Here is a 20,871-nt window from a genome sequence, read left to right on the forward strand (position 1 = left end):
TCCTGTGACACTTGTTATGGATTCCTATGCTTCACTTCAGGGTTACTGTATCCCTTGGACCTTCTTATTGACGATGAAACACAGAAATTGCATCAGAATTAAATACAAAAGGCACAATGCTGATTTAAGTACGAGAAAACTGACTCTCCTTACTGTCTATGATGTGAACCATTCCATTGACACTAGTTATAGATTCCGATGGTTCACTCCAGGTTTACTGTATCCCTTTGACCTTGTTATTGACGATGAAACACAGAAATTGCATAGGAATTAAACAGAAAAGGCACAATGTCGACATAAGTACAAGAAGACTGACTCTTCTTACTGACTATGCTTTGAACCATTCCTGTGACACTAGTTATGGATTCCGATGATTCACTTCAGGTTTACTGTATCCCTTGGACATTCTTATTTACGATGAAACACAGAAATTGCATCGAGATTATATACAAAAGGCACAATGCCGACTTAAGTACAAGTAGACTGACTCTTCTTACTGTCAATGATTTGAACCATTCCTGTGACACTAGTTATAGATTCCGATGCTTCACTTCAGGTTTACTGCATCCTTTGGACTTTCTTGACGACGAAACACAGAAAATGCACCCGAATTACATAGGAAAGGCACAATGCTCACTTAAGTACAAGAAGACTGACTCTTCTTACTGTCTATGTTTTGAACCATTCCTGTGACACTAGTTATAGATTCCGATGCTTCACTTTGGGTTTACTGTATCACTTGGACCATCTTCTAGACGATGAAACACAGAAATTGCATCGGAATTAAATACAAAAGGCACAATGCCGACCTAAGTACAAGAAGACTGACTCGACTTATTGTCAATGTTTTTAACCATTCCTGTGACACTAGTTATAGATTCCTGTGCTTCACTTCAGATTTACTGTATCCCTCTGACCTTCCTATTGACGATGAAACTTAGAAATTGCATCGGAATTAAATACAAAAGGCACAATGCCGACTCAAATACAAGATGACTGGCTCTTCTTACACTCTATGTTTTGATCCTTTCCTGTGAGACCGGTTTTAGATTCCGATGCTTCACTTCATGTTTACTGTATCCCTCTGACCTTCTTATTGACGATGAAACACAGAAATTGCATCGGAATTAAATACAAAAGGCACAATGCCGACTCAAGTACAAGAAGACTGACACTTCCTACTGGCTACGTTTTTAACAATTCCTGTGACACTAGTTATACATTCCGATGCTTCACTTCATGTTTACTGTATCCCTCTGACCTTCTTCTTGATGATCAAACACAGAAATTGCATCGGAATTAAATAGAAAAGGCACAATGCCGACTTAAGTACAAGAAGTCTGACTCTCCTTACTGTCTATGATTTGAACGATTCCTGTGACACTAGTTATAGATTCCGATGCTTCATTTCAGGTGTACTGTATCCCTTGGACCTTCTTCTTGACGATGAAACACAGAAGTTGCATCGGAATTAAATACAAAATGCACAATGCCGACTTAAGTACAAGAAGACTGACTCTTCTTACTGTCTATGTTTTGAACCATTCCTGTGACACTAGTTATGGATTCCGATGCTTCACTTCAGGTGTACTGTATCCCTCTGACCTTCTTATTGACGACGAAACACAGAAATTGCATCGTAATTAAATAGAAAAGGCACAATGCCGACTTATGTACAAGGAGACTGACTCTTCCCACTGTCTATGTTTTGAACCATTCCTGTGACACTAGTTATAGATTCCGATTCTTCACTTCAGGTTTACTGTATCAGTTGGACCTTCTAATTGTCGACGAAACACAGTATTTGCATCGGAATTAAATAGAAAAGGCACAATGCCGACTTAAGTACAAGAAGACTGACTCTTCCTACTGTCTATGATTTGAAGCATTCCTGTGACGCTAGTTATAGATTCCGATGCCTTACTTCTGGTTTACTGTATCCCTTGGACCTTATTATTGACGATGAAACACAGAAATTGCATCGAAAATAAATACAAAAGGCACAATGCTGACTTAAGTACAAGAAGACTGACTCTTCCTACTGTCTATTTTTTGAACCATTCCTGTGACACTTGTTATGGATTCCTATGCTTCACTTCAGGGTTACTGTATCCCTTGGACCTTCTTATTGACGATGAAACACAGAAATTGCATCAGAATTAAATACAAAAGGCACAATGCTGATTTAAGTACGAGAAAACTGACTCTTCTTACTGTCTATGATGTGAAACATTCCATTGACACTAGTTATAGATTCCGATGGTTCACTCGAGGTTTACTGTATCCCTTTGACCTTGTTATTGACGATGAAACACAGAAATTGCATAGGAATTAAACAGAAAAGGCACAATGTCGACATAAGTACAAGAAGACTGACTGTTCTTACTGACTATGCTTTGAACCATTCCTGTGACACTAGTTATGGATTTCGATGATTCACTTCAGGTTTACTGTATCCCTTGGACCTTCTTATTTACGATGAAACACAGGAATTGCATCGGGATTATATACAAAAGGCACAATGCCGACTTAAGTACAAGTAGACTGACTCTTCTTACTGTCAATGATTTGAACCATTCCTGTGACACTAGTTATAGATACCGATGCTTCACTTCAGGTTTACTGCATCCTGTGGACCTTCTTCTTGACGACGAAACACAGAAAATGCACCGGAATTAGATAGGAAAGGCACAATGCTCACTTAAGTACAAGAAGACTGACTCTTCTTACTGTCTATGTTTTGAACCATTCCTGTGACACTAGTTATAGATTCCGATGCTTCACTTTGGGTTTACTGTATCACTTGGACCATCTTCTAGACGATGAAACACAGAAATTGCATCGGAATTAAATACAAAAGGCACAATGCCGACCTAAGTACAAGAAGACTGACTCGACTTATTGTCAATGTTTTTAACCATTCCTGTGACACTAGTTATAGATTCCTGTGCTTCACTTCAGATTTACTGTATCCCTCTGACCTTCCTGTTGACGATGAAACTTAGAAATTGCATCGGAATTAAATACAAAAGGCACAATGCCGACTCAAATACAAGATGACTGGCTCTTCTTACACTCTATGTTTTGATCCTTTCCTGTGAGACCGGTTTTAGATTCCGATGCTTCATTTCATGTTTACTGTATCCCTCTGACCTTCTTATTGACGATGAAACACAGAAATTGCATCGGAATTAAATACAAAAGGCACAATGCCGACTCAAGTACAAGAAGACTGTCACTTCCTACTGGCTACGTTTTTAACAATTCCTGTGACACTAGTTATACATTCCGATGCTTCACTTCATGTTTACTGTATCCCTCTGACCTTCTTCTTGATGATCAAACACAGAAATTGCATCGGAATTAAATAGAAAAGGCACAATGCCGACTTAAGTACAAGAAGACTGACTCTCCTTACTGTCTATGATTTGAACGATTCCTGTGACACTAGTTATAGATTCCGATGCTTCATTTCAGGTGTACTGTATCCCTCTGACCTTCTTATTGGCGATGAAACACAGAAATTGCATCGGAATTAAATACAAAAGGCACAATGCCGACTCAAATAATAGATGACTGGCTCTTCTTACTCTCTATGCTTTGAACCTTTCCTGTGGGACCAGTTTTAGATTCCGATGCTTCACTTCAGGTTTACTAAATCCCTTGGACTTTATTATTGACGATGACACACAGAAATTGCATCGGAATTAAATAGAAAATGAACAATGCCGACTTAAGTACAAGAAGACTGACTCTTCTTACTGTCTATGATTTGAACCATTCCTGTGACACTAGTTATAGATTCCGATGCTTCACTTCAGGTGTACTGTATCCCTCTGACCTTCTTATTGACGACGAAACACAGAAATTGAATCGTAATTAAATAGAAAAGCCACAATGCCGACTTATGTACAAGGAGACTGACTCTTCCCACTGTCTATGTTTTGAACCATTCCTGTGACACTAGTTATAGATTCCGATTCTTCACTTCAGGTTTACTGTATCAGTTGGACCTTCTTATTGTCGACGAAACACAGTATTTGCATCGGAATTAAATAGAAAAGGCACAATGCCGACTCAAGTACAAGAACACTGACTCTTCGTACTGTCTATGTTTTGAATCATTCCTGTAACACTAGTTATACATTCCGATGTTTCAATTCAGGTTTACTGTATCCCTCTGACCTTCTTATTGGCGATGAAACACAGAAATTGCAACGGAATTAAATACAAAAGGCACAATGCCGACTCAAATAATAGATGACTGGCTCTTCTTACTCTCTATGCTTTGAACCTTTCCTGTGGGACCAGTTTTAGATTCCGATGCTTCACTTCAGGTTCACTATATCCCTCTGACATTTATATTGACGATGAAACAGAGAAATTGCATCGGAATTAAATACAAAAGGCACAATGCCGACTTGAGTACAAGGACACTGACTCTTCCAACTGTCTATGTTTTGAACCATTCCTGTGACACTAGTTATAGATTCCGATTTTTCACTTCAGGTTTACTGTATCCCTTGGACCTTCTTAATGTCGACGAAACACAGAATTTGCATCGGAATTAAATAGAAAAGGCACAATGCCGACTTAAGTACAAGAAGACTGACTCTTCCTACTGTCTATGATTTGAAGCATTCCTGTGACGCTAGTTATAGATTCCGATGCCTTACTTCTGGTTTACTGTATCCCTTGGACCTTATTATTGACGATGAAACACAGAAATTGCATCGAAAATAAATACGAAAGGCACAATGCTGACTTAAGTACAAGAAGACTGACTCTTCCTACTGTCTATTTTTTGAACCATTCCTGTGACACTTGTTATGGATTCCTATGCTTCACTTCAGGGTTACTGTATCCCTTGGACCTTCTTATTGACGATGAAACACAGAAATTGCATCAGAATTAAATACAAAAGGCACAATGCTGATTTAAGTACGAGAAAACTGACTCTTCTTACTGTCTATGATGTGAAACATTCCATTGACACTAGTTATAGATTCCGATGGTTCACTCGAGGTTTACTGTATCCCTTTGACCTTGTTATTGACGATGAAACACAGAAATTGCATAGGAATTAAACAGAAAAGGCACAATGTCGACATAAGTACAAGAAGACTGACTGTTCTTACTGACTATGCTTTGAACCATTCCTGTGACACTAGTTATGGATTTCGATGATTCACTTCAGGTTTACTGTATCCCTTGGACCTTCTTATTTACGATGAAACACAGGAATTGCATCGGGATTATATACAAAAGGCACAATGCCGACTTAAGTACAAGTAGACTGACTCTTCTTACTGTCAATGATTTGAACCATTCCTGTGACACTAGTTATAGATACCGATGCTTCACTTCAGGTTTACTGCATCCTGTGGACCTTCTTCTTGACGACGAAACACAGAAAATGCACCGGAATTAGATAGGAAAGGCACAATGCTCACTTAAGTACAAGAAGACTGACTCTTCTTACTGTCTATGTTTTGAACCATTCCTGTGACACTAGTTATAGATTCCGATGCTTCACTTTGGGTTTACTGTATCACTTGGACCATCTTCTAGACGATGAAACACAGAAATTGCATCGGAATTAAATACAAAAGGCACAATGCCGACCTAAGTACAAGAAGACTGACTCGACTTATTGTCAATGTTTTTAACCATTCCTGTGACACTAGTTATAGATTCCTGTGCTTCACTTCAGATTTACTGTATCCCTCTGACCTTCCTATTGACGATGAAACTTAGAAATTGCATCGGAATTAAATACAAAAGGCACAATGCCGACTCAAATACAAGATGACTGGCTCTTCTTACACTCTATGTTTTGATCCTTTCCTGTGAGACCGGTTTTAGATTCCGATGCTTCATTTCATGTTTACTGTATCCCTCTGACCTTCTTATTGACGATGAAACACAGAAATTGCATCGGAATTAAATACAAAAGGCACAATGCCGACTCAAGTACAAGAAGACTGTCACTTCCTACTGGCTACGTTTTTAACAATTCCTGTGACACTAGTTATACATTCCGATGCTTCACTTCATGTTTACTGTATCCCTCTGACCTTCTTCTTGATGATCAAACACAGAAATTGCATCGGAATTAAATAGAAAAGGCACAATGCCGACTTAAGTACAAGAAGACTGACTCTCCTTACTGTCTATGATTTGAACGATTCCTGTGACACTAGTTATAGATTCCGATGCTTCATTTCAGGTGTACTGTATCCCTCTGACCTTCTTATTGGCGATGAAACACAGAAATTGCATCGGAATTAAATACAAAAGGCACAATGCCGACTCAAATAATAGATGACTGGCTCTTCTTACTCTCTATGCTTTGAACCTTTCCTGTGGGACCAGTTTTAGATTCCGATGCTTCACTTCAGGTTTACTAAATCCCTTGGACTTTATTATTGACGATGACACACAGAAATTGCATCGGAATTAAATAGAAAATGAACAATGCCGACTTAAGTACAAGAAGACTGACTCTTCTTACTGTCTATGATTTGAACCATTCCTGTGACACTAGTTATAGATTCCGATGCTTCACTTCAGGTGTACTGTATCCCTCTGACCTTCTTATTGACGACGAAACACAGAAATTGAATCGTAATTAAATAGAAAAGGCACAATGCCGACTTATGTACAAGGAGACTGACTCTTCCCACTGTCTATGTTTTGAACCATTCCTGTGACACTAGTTATAGATTCCGATTCTTCACTTCAGGTTTACTGTATCAGTTGGACCTTCTTATTGTCGACGAAACACAGTATTTGCATCGGAATTAAATAGAAAAGGCACAATGCCGACTCAAGTACAAGAACACTGACTCTTCGTACTGTCTATGTTTTGAATCATTCCTGTAACACTAGTTATACATTCCGATGTTTCAATTCAGGTTTACTGTATCCCTCTGACCTTCTTATTGGCGATGAAACACAGAAATTGCATCGGAATTAAATACAAAAGGCACAATGCCGACTCAAATAATAGATGACTGGCTCTTCTTACTCTCTATGCTTTGAACCTTTCCTGTGGGACCAGTTTTAGATTCCGATGCTTCACTTCAGGTTCACTGTATCCCTCTGACATTTATATTGACGATGAAACAGAGAAATTGCATCGGAAATAAATACAAAAGGCACAATGCCGACTTAAGTACAAGGACACTGACTCTTCCAACTGTCTATGTTTTGAACCATTCCTGTGACACTAGTTATAGATTCCGATTCTTCACTTCAGGTTTACTGTATCCCTTGGACCTTCTTATTGTCGACGAAACACAGAATTTGCATCGGAATTAAATAGAAAAGGCACAATGCCGACTTAAGTACAAGAAGACTGACTCTCCTTACTGTCTATGATTTGAACGATTCCTGTGACACTAGTTATAAATTCCGATGCTTCACTTCAGGTTTACTGTATCCCTCTGACCTTCTTATTGACGATGAAACTTAGAAATTGTATCGGAATTAAGTGCAAAAGGCACAATGCCGACTCAAATAATAGATGACTGGCTCTTCTTACTCTCTATGCTTTGAACCTTTCCTGTGGGACCAGTTTTAGATTCCGATGCTTCACTTTAGGTTTACTGTATCCCTCTGCCATTTATATTGACGATGAAACAGAGGAATTGCATCGGAATTAAATACAAAAGACACAATGCCGACTTAAGTACAAGGACACTGACTCTTCCAACTGTCTATGTTTTGAACCATTCCTGTGACACTAGTTATAGATTCCGATTCTTCACTTCAGGTTTACTGTATCCCTTGGACCTTCTTATTGTCGACGAAACACAGAATTTGCATCGGAATTAAATAGAAAAGGCACAATGCCGACTCAAGTACAGGAACACTGACTCTTCCTACTGTCTATGTTTTGAATCATCCCTTTAACACTAGTTATACATTCCGATGCTTCAATTCAGGTTTACTGTATCCCTCTGACCTTCTTATTGGCGATGAAACACAGAAATTGCATCGGAATTATATACAAAACGCACAATGCTGACTTAAGAACAAGAAGACTGACTCTTCCTACTGTCTACGCTTTGAACCATCCCTGTGACACTAGTTTTAGATTCCGACGCTTCACTTCAGGTTTATTGTATCCCTCTGACCTTCTTATTGACGTTAAAACACAGAAATTGCATCGGAATTAAATACAAAAGGCACAGTGCCGACTTAAGTACAAGAAGACTGACTCTTCTTACTGTCAATGTTTTTAACCATTCCTGTGACACTAGTTACAGTTTCCGATGCTTCACTTCAGGTTTACTGTATCCCTCTGACCTTCTTATTGACGATGAAACTTAGAAATTGCATCGGAATTAAATACAAAAGGCACAATGCTAACTCAAATAACAGATGATTGGCTCTTCTTACTCTCTATGCTTTGAACCTTTCCTGTGAGACCAGTTTTAGATTCCGATGCTTCACTTCAGGTTTACTGTATCCCTCTGACTTTCTTATTGACGATGAAACAGAGAAATTGCATCGGAATTAAATACAAAAGGTACAATGCCGACTTAAGTACAAGAATACTGACACTTCCTACTGTCTGTGTTATGGACCATTCCTGTGACACTAGTTATAGATTCCGATGCTTCACTTCAGGTTTACTGCATCCCTCTGACCATCTTATTGACGATGAAACTCAGAAATTGCATCTGAATTAAATACAAATGGCACAATGCCAACACAAGTACAAGAAGACTGACTCTTCCTACTGTCTATGTTTGAAACATTCCTGTGACACTAGTTATACATTCCGATGCTCACTTCAGGTTTACAGTATCGCTCTGACCTTCTTCTTGATGATGAAACACAGAAATTGCATCGGAATTAAATAGAAAAGGTACTATGCCGACTTAAGTACAAGAAGACTGACTCTTCTTACTGTCTATGATTTGAACCATTCTTGTGACACTAGTTATAGATTCCGATGCTTCACTTCAGGTGTAGTGTATCCCTTGGACCTTCGTATTGACGATGAAACACAGAAATTGCATCGGGATTAAATACAAAAGGCACAATGCCGACTTAAGTACAGGTAGACTGACTCTTCTTACTGTCTATGTTTTGAACCATTCCTGTGACACTAGTTATAGATTCTGATGCTTCACATCAGTCTCACTGTATCCCTCCGACCTTCTCATTGACGTTGAATCACAGAAATAGCATCGGAATTAAATACAAAACGCACAATGCCGACTTAAGTACAACAAGACTGACTCATCCTACTGACCATGCTTTGAACCATCCCTGTGACACTAGTTATAGATTCCGATGCTTTACTTCAGGTTTACTGTATCCCTTATACCTTCTTGTTGACGATGAAACACAAAAATTGCATCGGAATTAAATACAAAAGGCACAATGCCGACTTAAGTACAAGAGGACAGACTCTTCCTACTGTCTATGTTTTGAACCATTCCTGTGACACTAGTTATAGATTCCGATGATTCACTTAACGTTTACTGTATCCCTTTGACCTTCTTATTGACGATGAAACACAGAATTTGCTTCGGAATTAAATACAAAAGGCACAATGCCCACTTAAGTACAAGAAGACTGTTTCTTCTTTCTGACTATGTTGTGAACATTTCCTGTGAGACCAGTTTTACATTGCGATGCTTGACTATATGTTTATTGTATCCCTTGGACCTTCTTATTGACGATGAAACACAGAAATTGCATCGGAATTAAATACAAAGGGCACAATGCCGACTTTAGTACAAGTAGACTGATTCTTCTTACTGTCTATGATTAAAACAATTCCTGTGACACTAGTTATAGATCCCGATGCTTCACTTCAGGTTTACTGTATCCCTCTGACACTCTTATTCACGATGAAACACAGAAATTGCATCGGAATTAAATAGAAAAGGCACAATGCCGACTTAAGTACAAATAGACTGACTCTTCTTACTGTCTCTGTTTTGAACCATTCCGGCGACACTAGTTATAGATTCCGATGCTTCACTTCATGTTTCCTGTATCCCTCTGACCTTCTTATTGACGACGAAACACAGAAATTGCATCGGAATTAAATTCAAAAGGCACAATGCCCACTTAAGTACATTAAGACTGTCTCTTCTTTCTGACTATGTTGTGAACATTTCCTGTGAGGCCAGTTTTAGATTCCGATGCAGCACTATCTGTTTATTGTATCCCATGGACCTTCTTATTGACGATGAGACACAGAAATTGCATCGCAATTAAATACAAAAGCACAATGCCGACTTAAGTACAAGAAGACTGACTCTACTTACTGTCTATGTTTAGAACCGAACCTGTGACACTAGTTATAGATTCCGATGCTTCACTTCAGGTTTACTGTATCGCTCTGACCTTCTTATTTACGATGAAACACAGAAATTGCATCGGAATTAAATACAAAAGGCACAATGCCGACTTAAGTACAAGAAGACTGACTCTTCTTACTGTCTATGTTTGGAACCATTCCGGTGACACTAGTTATAGTTTCAGATGCTTCACTTCAGGTTTACTGTATCACTTGGACCTTCTTATTGACGATGAAACACAGAAATTGCATCGGAATTAAATACAAAAGGCACAATGCCGAATTAAGTACAAGAAGACTGACTCTTCTTACTGTCTATGTTTTGAACCATTCCTGTGACACTAGTTATAGATTCCGATGCTTCACTTTAGGTTTACTGTATCACTTGGACCTTCTTATTGACGATGAAACACAGAAATTGCATCGGAATTAAATACAAAAGGCACAATGCCGACTTACGTACAAGAAGACTGACTCTTATTACTGTAAATGTTATTAACCATTCGTGTGACACGAGTTATAGATTCCGATGCTTCACTTCAGGTTTACTGTATCCCTCTGACCTTCTTATTGACGATGAAACTTGGAAATTGCATCGGAATTAAATAGAAAATGCACAATGCCGGCTTAAGTACAAGAAGACTGACTCTTCTTACTGTCTATGTTTTGAACCATTCCTGTGACACTAGTTATAGATTCCGATGCCTCACTTCAGGTTTACTGTATCCCTTGGACCTTCTTATTGATGATGAAACACAGAAATTGCATCGGAATTAAATACAAAAGCCACAATGCCGACTTAAGTACAAGAAGACTGACTCTTCCTACTGTCTATGATTTGAAGCATTCCTGTGACGCTAGTTATAGATTCCGATGCCTCACTTCTGGTTTACTGTATCCCTTGAACCTTATTATTGACGATGAAACACAGAAATTGCATCGAAATTAAATACAAAAGGCACAATGCTGACTTAAGTACAAGAAGACTGACTCTTCCTACTGTCTATTTTTTGAACCATTCCTGTGACACTTGTTATGGATTCCTATGCTTCACTTCAGGGTTACTGTATCCCTTGGACCTTCTTATTGACGATGAAACACAGAAATTGCATCAGAATTAAATACAAAAGGCACAATGCTGATTTAAGTACGAGAAAACCGACTCTTCTTACTGTCTATGATGTGAACCATTCCATTGACACTAGTTATAGATTCCGATGGTTCACTCCAGGTTTACTGTATCCCTTTGACCTTGTTATTGACGATGAAACACAGAAATTGCATAGGAATTAAAAAGAAAAGGCACAATGTCGACATAAGTACAAGAAGACTGACTCTTCTTACTGACTATGCTTTGAACCATTCCTGTAACACTAGTTATGGATTCCGATGATTCACTTCAGGTTTACTGTATCCCTTGGACCTTCTTATTTACGATGAAACACAGAAATTGCATCGGGATTATATACAAAAGGCACAATGCCGACTTAAGTACAAGTAGACTGACTCTTCTTACTGTCAATGATTTGAACCATTCCTGTGACACTAGTAATAGATTCCGATGCTTCACCTCAGGTTTACTGCATCCTTTGGACCTTCCTCTTGACGACGAAACACAGAAAATGAACCGGAATTAAATAGGAAAGGCACAATGCTCACTTAAGTACAAGAAGACTGACTCTTCTTACTGTCTATGTTTTGAACCATTCCTGTGACACTAGTTATAGATTCCGATGCTTCACTTTGGGTTTACTGTATCACTTGGACCATCTTCTAGACGATGAAACACAGAAATTGCGTCGGAATTAAATACAAAAGGCACAATGCCGACCTAAGTACAAGAAGACTGACTCGACTTATTGTCAATGTTTTTAACCATTCCTGTGACACTAGTTATAGATTCCTGTGCTTCACTTCAGATTTACTGTATCCCTCTGACATTCCTATTGACGATGAAACTTAGAAATTGCATCGGAATTAAATACAAAAGGCACAATGCCGACTCAAATACAAGATGACTGGCTCTTCTTACACACTATGTTTTGATCCTTTCCTGTGAGACCGGTTTTAGATTCCGATGCTTCACTTCTGGTTTACTGTATCCCTCTGACCTTCTTATTGACGATGAAACACAGAAATTGCATCGGAATTAAATACAAAAGGCACAATGCCGACTCAAGTACAAGAAGACTGGCACTTCCTACTGGCTACGTTTTTAACAATTCCTGTGACACTAGTTATACATTCCGATGCTTCACTTCATGTTTACTGTATCCCTCTGACCTTCTTCTTGATGATCAAACACAGAAATTGCATCGGAATTAAATAGAAAAGGCACAATGCCGACTTAAGTACAAGAAGACTGACTCTCCTTACTGTCTATGATTTGAACGATTCCTGTGACACTAGTTATAGATTCCGATGCTTCATTTCAGGTGTACTGTATCCCTTGGACCTTCTTCTTCACGATGAAACACAGAAGTTGCATCGGAATTAAATACAAAATGCACAATGCCGACTTAAGTACAAGAAGACTGACTCTTCCTACTGTCTATGTTTTGAACCATTCCTGTAACACTAGTTATAGATTCCGATTCTTCACTTCAGGTTTACTATATCCCTTGGACTTTATTATTGACGATGACACACAGAAATTGCATCGGAATTAAATAGAAAATGAACAATGCCGACTTAAGTACAAGAAGACTGACTCTTCTTACTGTCTATGTTTTGAACCATTCCTGTGACACTAGTTATAGATTCCGATGCTTCACTTCAGGTGTACTGTATCCCTCTGACCTTCGTATTGACGACGAAACACCGAAATTGCATCGTAATTAAATAGAAAAGGCACAATGCCGACTTATGTCCAAGGAGACTGACTCTTCCCACTGTCTATGTTTTGAACCATTCCTGTGACACTAGTTATAGATTCCGATTCTTCACTTCAGGTTTACTGTATCAGTTGGACCTTCTTATTGTCAACGAAACACAGTATTTGCATCGGAATTAAATAGAAAAGGCACAATGCCGACTCAAGTACAAGAACACTGACTCTTCGTACTGTCTATGTTTTGAATCATTCCTGTAACACTAGTTATACATTCCGATGCTTCTATTCAGGTTTACTGTATCCCTCTGACCTTCTTATTGGCGATGAAACACAGATATTGCATCGGAATTAAATACAAAAGGCACAATGCCGACTCAAATAATAGATGACTGGCTCTTCTTACTCTCTATGCTTTGAACCTTTCCTGTGGGACCAGTTTTAGATTCCGATGCTTCACTTCAGGTTCACTGTATCCCTCTGACATTTATATTGACGATGAAACAGAGAAATTGCATCGGAATTAAATACAAAAGGCACAATGCCGACTTAAGTACAAGGACACTGACTCTTCCAACTGTCTATGTTTTTAACCATTCCTGTGACACTAGATATAGATTCCGATTCTTCACTTCAGGTTTACTGTATCCCTTGGACCTTCTTATTGTCGACGAAACACAGAATTTGCATCGGAATTAAATAGAAAAGGCACAATGCCGACTTAAGTACAAGAAGACTGACTCTTCCTACAGTCTATGATTTGAAGCATTCCTGTGACGCTAGTTATAGTTTCTGATGCCTCACTTCTGGTTTACTGTATCCCTTGGACCTTATTATTGACGATGAAACACAGAAATTGCATCGAAATTAAATACAGAAGGCACAATGCTGACTTAAGTACAAGAAGACTGACTCTTCCTACTGTCTATTTTTTGAACCATTCCTGTGACACTTGTTATGGATTCCTATGCTTCACTTCAGGGTTACTGTATCCCTTGGACCTTCTTATTGACGATGAAACACAGAAATTGCATCAGAATTAAATACAAAAGGCACAATGCTGATTTAAGTACGGGGAAACTGACTCTTCTTACTGTCTATGATGTGAACCATTGCATTGACACTAGTTATAGATTCCGATGGTTCACTCCAGGTTTACTGTATCCCTTTGACCTTGTTATTGACGATGAAACACAGAAATTGCATAGGAATTAAACAGAAAAGGCACAATGTCGAGATAAGTAAAAGAAGACTGACTCTTCTTACTGACTATGCTTTGAACCATTCCTGTGACACTAGTTATGGATTCCGATGATTCACTTCAGGTTTACTGTATCCCTTGGACCTTCTTATTTACGATGAAACACAGAAATTGCATCGGGATTATATACAAAAGGCACAATGCCGACTTAAGTACAAGTAGACTGACTCTTCTTACTGTCAATGATTTGAACCATTCCTGTGACACTAGTTATAGATTCCGATGCTTCACTTCAGGTTTACTGCATCCTTTGGACCTTCTTCTTGACGACGAAACACAGAAAATGCACCGGAATTAAATAGGAAAGGCACAATGCTCACATAAGTACAAGAAGACTGACTCTTCTTACTGTCTATGTTTTGAACCATTCCTGTGACACTAGTTATAGATTCCGATGCTTCACTTTGGGTTTACTGTATCACTTGGACCATCTTCTAGACGATGAAACACAGAAATTGCATCGGAATTAAATAAAAAAGGCACAATGCCGACCTAAGTACAAGAAGACTGACTCGACTTATTGTCAATGTTTTTAACCATTCCTGTGACACTAGTTATAGATTCCTGTGCTTCACTTCAGATTTACTGTATCCCTCTGACCTTCCTATTGACGATGAAACTTAGAAATTGCATCGGAATTAAATACAAAAGGCACAATGCCGACTCAAATACAAGATGACTGGCTCTTCTTACACTCTATGTTTTGATCCTTTCCTGTGAGACCGGTTTTAGATTCCGATGCTTCACTTCATGTTTACTGTATCCCTCTGACCTTCTTATTGACGATGAAACACAGAAATTGCATCGGAATTAAATACAAAAGGCACAATGCCGACTCAAGTACAAGAAGACTGACACTTCCTACTGGCTACGTTTTTAACAATTCCTGTGACACTAGTTATACTTTCCGATGCTTCACTTCATGTTTACTGTATCCCTCTGACCTTCTTCTTGATGATCAAACACAGAAATTGCATCGGAATTAAATAGAAAAGGCACAATGCCGACTTAAGTACAAGAAGACTGACTCTCCTTACTGTCTATGATTTGAACGATTCCTGTGACACTAGTTATAGATTAAGATGCTTCATTTCAGGTGTACTGTATCCCTTGGACCTTCTTCTTGACGATGAAACACAGAAGGTGCATCGGAATTAAATACAAAATGCACAATGCCGACTTAAGCACAAGAAGACTGACTCTTCCTACTGTCTATGTTTTGAACCATTCCTGTAACACTAGTTATAGATTCCGATTCTTCACTTCAGGTTTACTATATCCCTTGGACTTTATTATTGACGATGACACACAGAAATTGCATCGGAATTAAATAGAAAATGAACAATGCCGACTTAAGTACAAGAAGACTGACTCTTCTTACTGTCTATGTTTTGAACCATTCCTGTGACACTAGTTATAGATTCCGATGCTTCACTTCAGGTGTACTGTATCCCTCTGACCTTCTTATTGACGACGAAACACAGAAATTGCATCGTAATTAAATATAAAAGGCACAATGCCGACTTATGTACAAGGAGACTGACTCTTCCCACTGTGTATGTTTTGAATCATTCCTGTAACACTAGTTATACATTCCGATGCATCAATTCAGGTTTACTGTACCCCTCTGACCTTCTTAATGGCGATGAAACACAGAAATTGCATCGGAATTAAATACAAAAGGCACAATGCCGACTCAAATAATAGTTGACTGGCTCTTCTTACTCTCTATGCTTTGAACCTTTCCTGTGGGACCAGTTTTAGATTCCGATGCTTCACTTCAGGTTCACTGTATCCCTCTGACATTTATATTGACGATGAAACAGAGAAATTGCATCGGAATTAAATACAAAAGGCACAATGCCGACTTAAGTACAAGGACACTGACTCTTCCAACTGTCTATGTTTTGAACCATTCCTGTGACACTAGTTATAGATTCCGATTCTTTCTTCAGGTTTACTGTATCCCTTGGACCTTCTTATTGTCGACGAAACACAGAATTTGCATCGGAATTAAATAGAAAAGGCACAATGCCGACTTAAGTACAAGAAGACTGACTCTCCTTACTGTCTATGATTTGAACGATTCCTGTGACACTAGTTATAGATTCCGATGCTTCACTTCAAGTTTACTGTATCCCTCTGACCTTCTTATTGACGATGAAACTTAGAAATTGTATCGGAATTAAGTGCAAAAGGCACAATGCCGACTCAAATAATAGATGACTGGCTCTTCTTACTCTCTATGCTTTGAACCTTTCCTGTGGGACCAGTTTTAGATTCCGATGCTTCACTTCAGGTTTACTGTATCCCTCTGCCATTTATATTGACGATGAAACAGAGAAATTGCATCGGAATTAAATACAAAAGGCACAATGCCGACTTAAGTACAAGGACACTGACTCTTCCAACTGTCTATGTTTTGAACCATTCCTGTGACACTAGTTATAGATTCCGATTCTTCACTTCAGGTTTACTGTATCCCTTGGACCTTCTTATTGTCGACGAAACACAGAATTTGCATCGGAATTAAATAGAAAAGGCACAATAACGACTCAAGTACAGGAACACTGACTCTTCCTACTGTCTATGTTTTAAATCATCCCTGTAACACTAGTTATACATTCCGATGCTTCAATTCAGGTTTACTGTATCCCTCTGACCTTCTTATTGACGATGAAACACAGAAATTGCATCGGAATTAAATACAAAACGCACAATGCTGACTTAAGTACAAGAAGAATGACTCTTCCTACTGTCTACGCTTTGAACCATCCCTGTGACACTAGTTTTAGATTCCGACGCTTCACTTCAGGTTTATTGTATATCTCTGACCTTCTTATTGATGTTAAAACACAGAAATTGCATCGGAATTAAATAGAAAAGGCACAATGCTGACTTAAGTACAAGCTGACTGACTCTTCTTACTCACTATGTTTTGAACTATTCCTGAGACACTAGTTATTGATTCAGATGCTACACTTTGGGATTACTGTATCACTTGGATCTTTTTATTGACGATGAAACACAGAAATTGCATCGGAATTAAATACAAAAGGCACAGTGCCGACTTAAGTACAAGAAGACTGACTCTTCTTACTGTCAATGTTTTTAACCATTCCTGTGACACTAGTTATAGTTTCCGATGCTTCACTTCAGGTTTACTGTTTCCCTCTGACCTTCTTATTGACGATGAAACTTAGAAATTGCATCGGAATTAAATACAAAAGGCACAATGCTGACTCAAATAATAGATGATTGGCTCTTCTTACTCTCTATGCTTTGAACCTTTCCTGTGAGACCAGTTTTAGATTCCGATGCTTCACTTCAGGTTTACTGTAACCCTCTGACTTTCTTATTGACGATGAAACAGAGAATTTGCATCGGAATTAAATACAAAAGGTACAATGCCGACTTAAGTACAAGAATACTGACACTTCCTACTGTCTGTGTTATGGACCATTCCTGTGACACTAGTTATAGATTCCGATGCTTCACTTCAGGTTTACTGCATCCCTCTGACCATCTTATTGACGATGAAACTCAGAAATTGCATCTGAATTAAATACAAATGGCACAATGCCAACACAAGTACAAGATGACTGACTCTTCCTACTGTCTATGTTTGAAACATTCCTGTGACACTAGTTATACATTCCGATGCTCACTTCAGGTTTACAGTATCGCTCTGACCTTCTTCTTGATGATGAAACACAGAAATTGCATCGCAATTAAATAGAAAAGGCACTATGCCGACTTAAGTACAACAAGACTGACTCATCCTACTGACTATGCTTTGAACCATCCCTGTGACACTAGTTATAGATACCGATGCTTTACTTCAGGTTTACTGTATCCCTTATACCTTCTTGTTGACGATGAAACACAAAAATTGCATCGGAATTAAATACAAAAGGCACAATGCCGACTTAAGTACAAGAGGACTGACTCTTCCTACTGTCTATGTTTTGAACCATTCCTGTGACAATAGTTATAGATTCCGATGATTCACTTAACGTTTACTGTATCCCTTTGATCTTCTTATTGACGATGAAACACAGAATTTGCTTCGGAATTAAATACAAAAGGCACAATGCCCACTTAAGTACAAGAAGACTGTTTCTTCTTTCTGACTATGTTGTGAACATTTCCTGTGAGACCAGTTTTACATTGCGATGCTTGACTATATGTTTATTGTATCCCTTGGACCTTCTTATTGACGATGAAACACAGAAATTGCATCGGAATTAAATACAAAGGGCACAATGCCGACTTTAGTACAAGTAGACTGACTCTTCTTACTGTTTATGATTAAAACAATTCCTGTGACACTAGTTATAGATTCCGATGCTTCACTTCAGGTTTACTGTATCCCTCTGACACTCTTATTCACGATGAAACACAGAAATTGCACCGGAATTAAATAGAAAAGGCACAATGCCGACTTAAGTACAAGAAGACTGACTCTTCTTACTGTCTATGTTTTGAACCATTCCGGTGACACTAGTTATAGTTTCCGATGCTTCACTTCAGGTTTACTGTATCCCTCTGACCTTCTTATTGACGATGAAACACGGAAATTGCATCGGAAATAAATACAAAAGGCACAATGCCGACTTAAGTACAAGAAGACTGTCTCTTCTGTCTGACTATGTTGTGAACATTTCCTGTGATACCAGTTTTAGATTCCGATGCTTCACTATATGTTTATTGTATCCCTTGGACCTTCTTATTGACGATGAAACGCAGAAATTGCATCGCAATTAAATACAAAAGCACAATGCCGAGTTAAGTACAAGAAGACTGACTCTACTTACTGTCTAAGTTTAGAACCATTCCTGTGAGACTAGTTATAGATTCCGATGCTTCACTTCAGGTTTACTGTATCCCTCTGACCTTCTTATTTACGATGAAACACAGAAATTGCATCGGAATTAAATAGAAAAGGCACAATGCCGACTTAAGTACAAGAAGACTGACACTTCTTACTGTCTATGTTTTGAACCATTCCGGTGACACTAGTTATAGTTTCCGATGCTTCACTTCAGGTTTACTGTATCACTTGGACGTTCTTATTGACGATGAAACACAGAATTTGCATCGGAATCAAACACAAAAGGCACAATGCCGAATTACGTACAAGAATACTGACTCTTCCTACTGTCTGTGTTTTGAACCATTCCTGTGACACTAGTTATAGAATCCGATGCTTCACTTCAGGTTTACTGCATCCCTCTGACCTTCTTATTGACGATGAAACTCAGAAATTGCATCGGAATTAAATACAAATGGCACAATGCCGACACAAGTACAAGAAGACTGACTCTTCCTACTGTCTATGTTTGAAACATTCCTGTGACACTAGTTATACATTCCGATGCTTCACTTCAGGTTTACAGTATCGCTCTGACCTTCTTCTAGTTGATGAAACACAGAAATTGCATCGGAATTAAATACAAAAGGCACAGTGCCGATTTAAGTATAAGAAGACTGACTCTTTCTAATCTCTATGATTTGAACCATTCCTGTGACAATAGTTATAGATTCCGATGCTTCACTTCAGGTTTACTGTATCCCTCTGACCTTATTGACGATGAAACACAGAAATTGCATCGGAATTAAATACAAAAGGCATAATGCCGACTTACGTACAAGAAGAATGACTCATCTTACTGTCTACTTTTGAACCATTCCTGTGACACTAGTTATAGATTCCGATGCTTCACTTCAGGTTTACTGCATCCCTTTGACCTTCTTATTGAAGACGAAACACAGAAATTGCATCGGAATAAAATAGGAAAGACACAATGGCGACTTAAGTACAAGAAGACTGACCCTTCCTATTGTCTATGTTTTGAACGATTCCTGTGACACTAGTTATAGATTCCGATGCTTCACTTCAGGTTTACTGTATCCCTCGGACCCTCTTGTTGACGATGAAACACAGAAATTGCATCGAAATCAAATAGGAAAAGCACAATGCCGACTTAAGTACAATAAGACTGTCTCTTCTTTCTGACTATGTTGTGAACATTTCCTGTGAGACCAGTTTTAGATTCCGATGCTGCACTATAGATTTATTGTATCCCTTCGACCTTCTTATTGACGATGAAACACAGAAATTGCATCGCAATTAAATACAAAAGCACAATGCCGACTTAAGTACAAGAAGACTGACTCTACTTACTGTCTATGTTTAGAACCGTTCCTGTGACACTAGTTATAGGTTCCGATGCTTCACTTTAGGTTTACTGTATCCCTCTGACTTTCTTATTTACGATGAAACTCAGAAATTGCATCGGAATTAAATACAAAGGGCACAATGCCGACATAAGTACAAGAAGACTGACTCTTCTTACTGTCTATGTTTTGAACCATTCCGGTGGCACTAGTTATAGTTTCAGATGCTTCACTTCAGGTTTACTGTATCACTTGGACCTTCTTATTGACGAT

This window comes from Schistocerca americana, chromosome 3, assembly GCF_021461395.2.
Source record: "Schistocerca americana isolate TAMUIC-IGC-003095 chromosome 3, iqSchAmer2.1, whole genome shotgun sequence".
NCBI classification, from domain to species: Eukaryota; Metazoa; Arthropoda; class Insecta; order Orthoptera; family Acrididae; genus Schistocerca; species Schistocerca americana.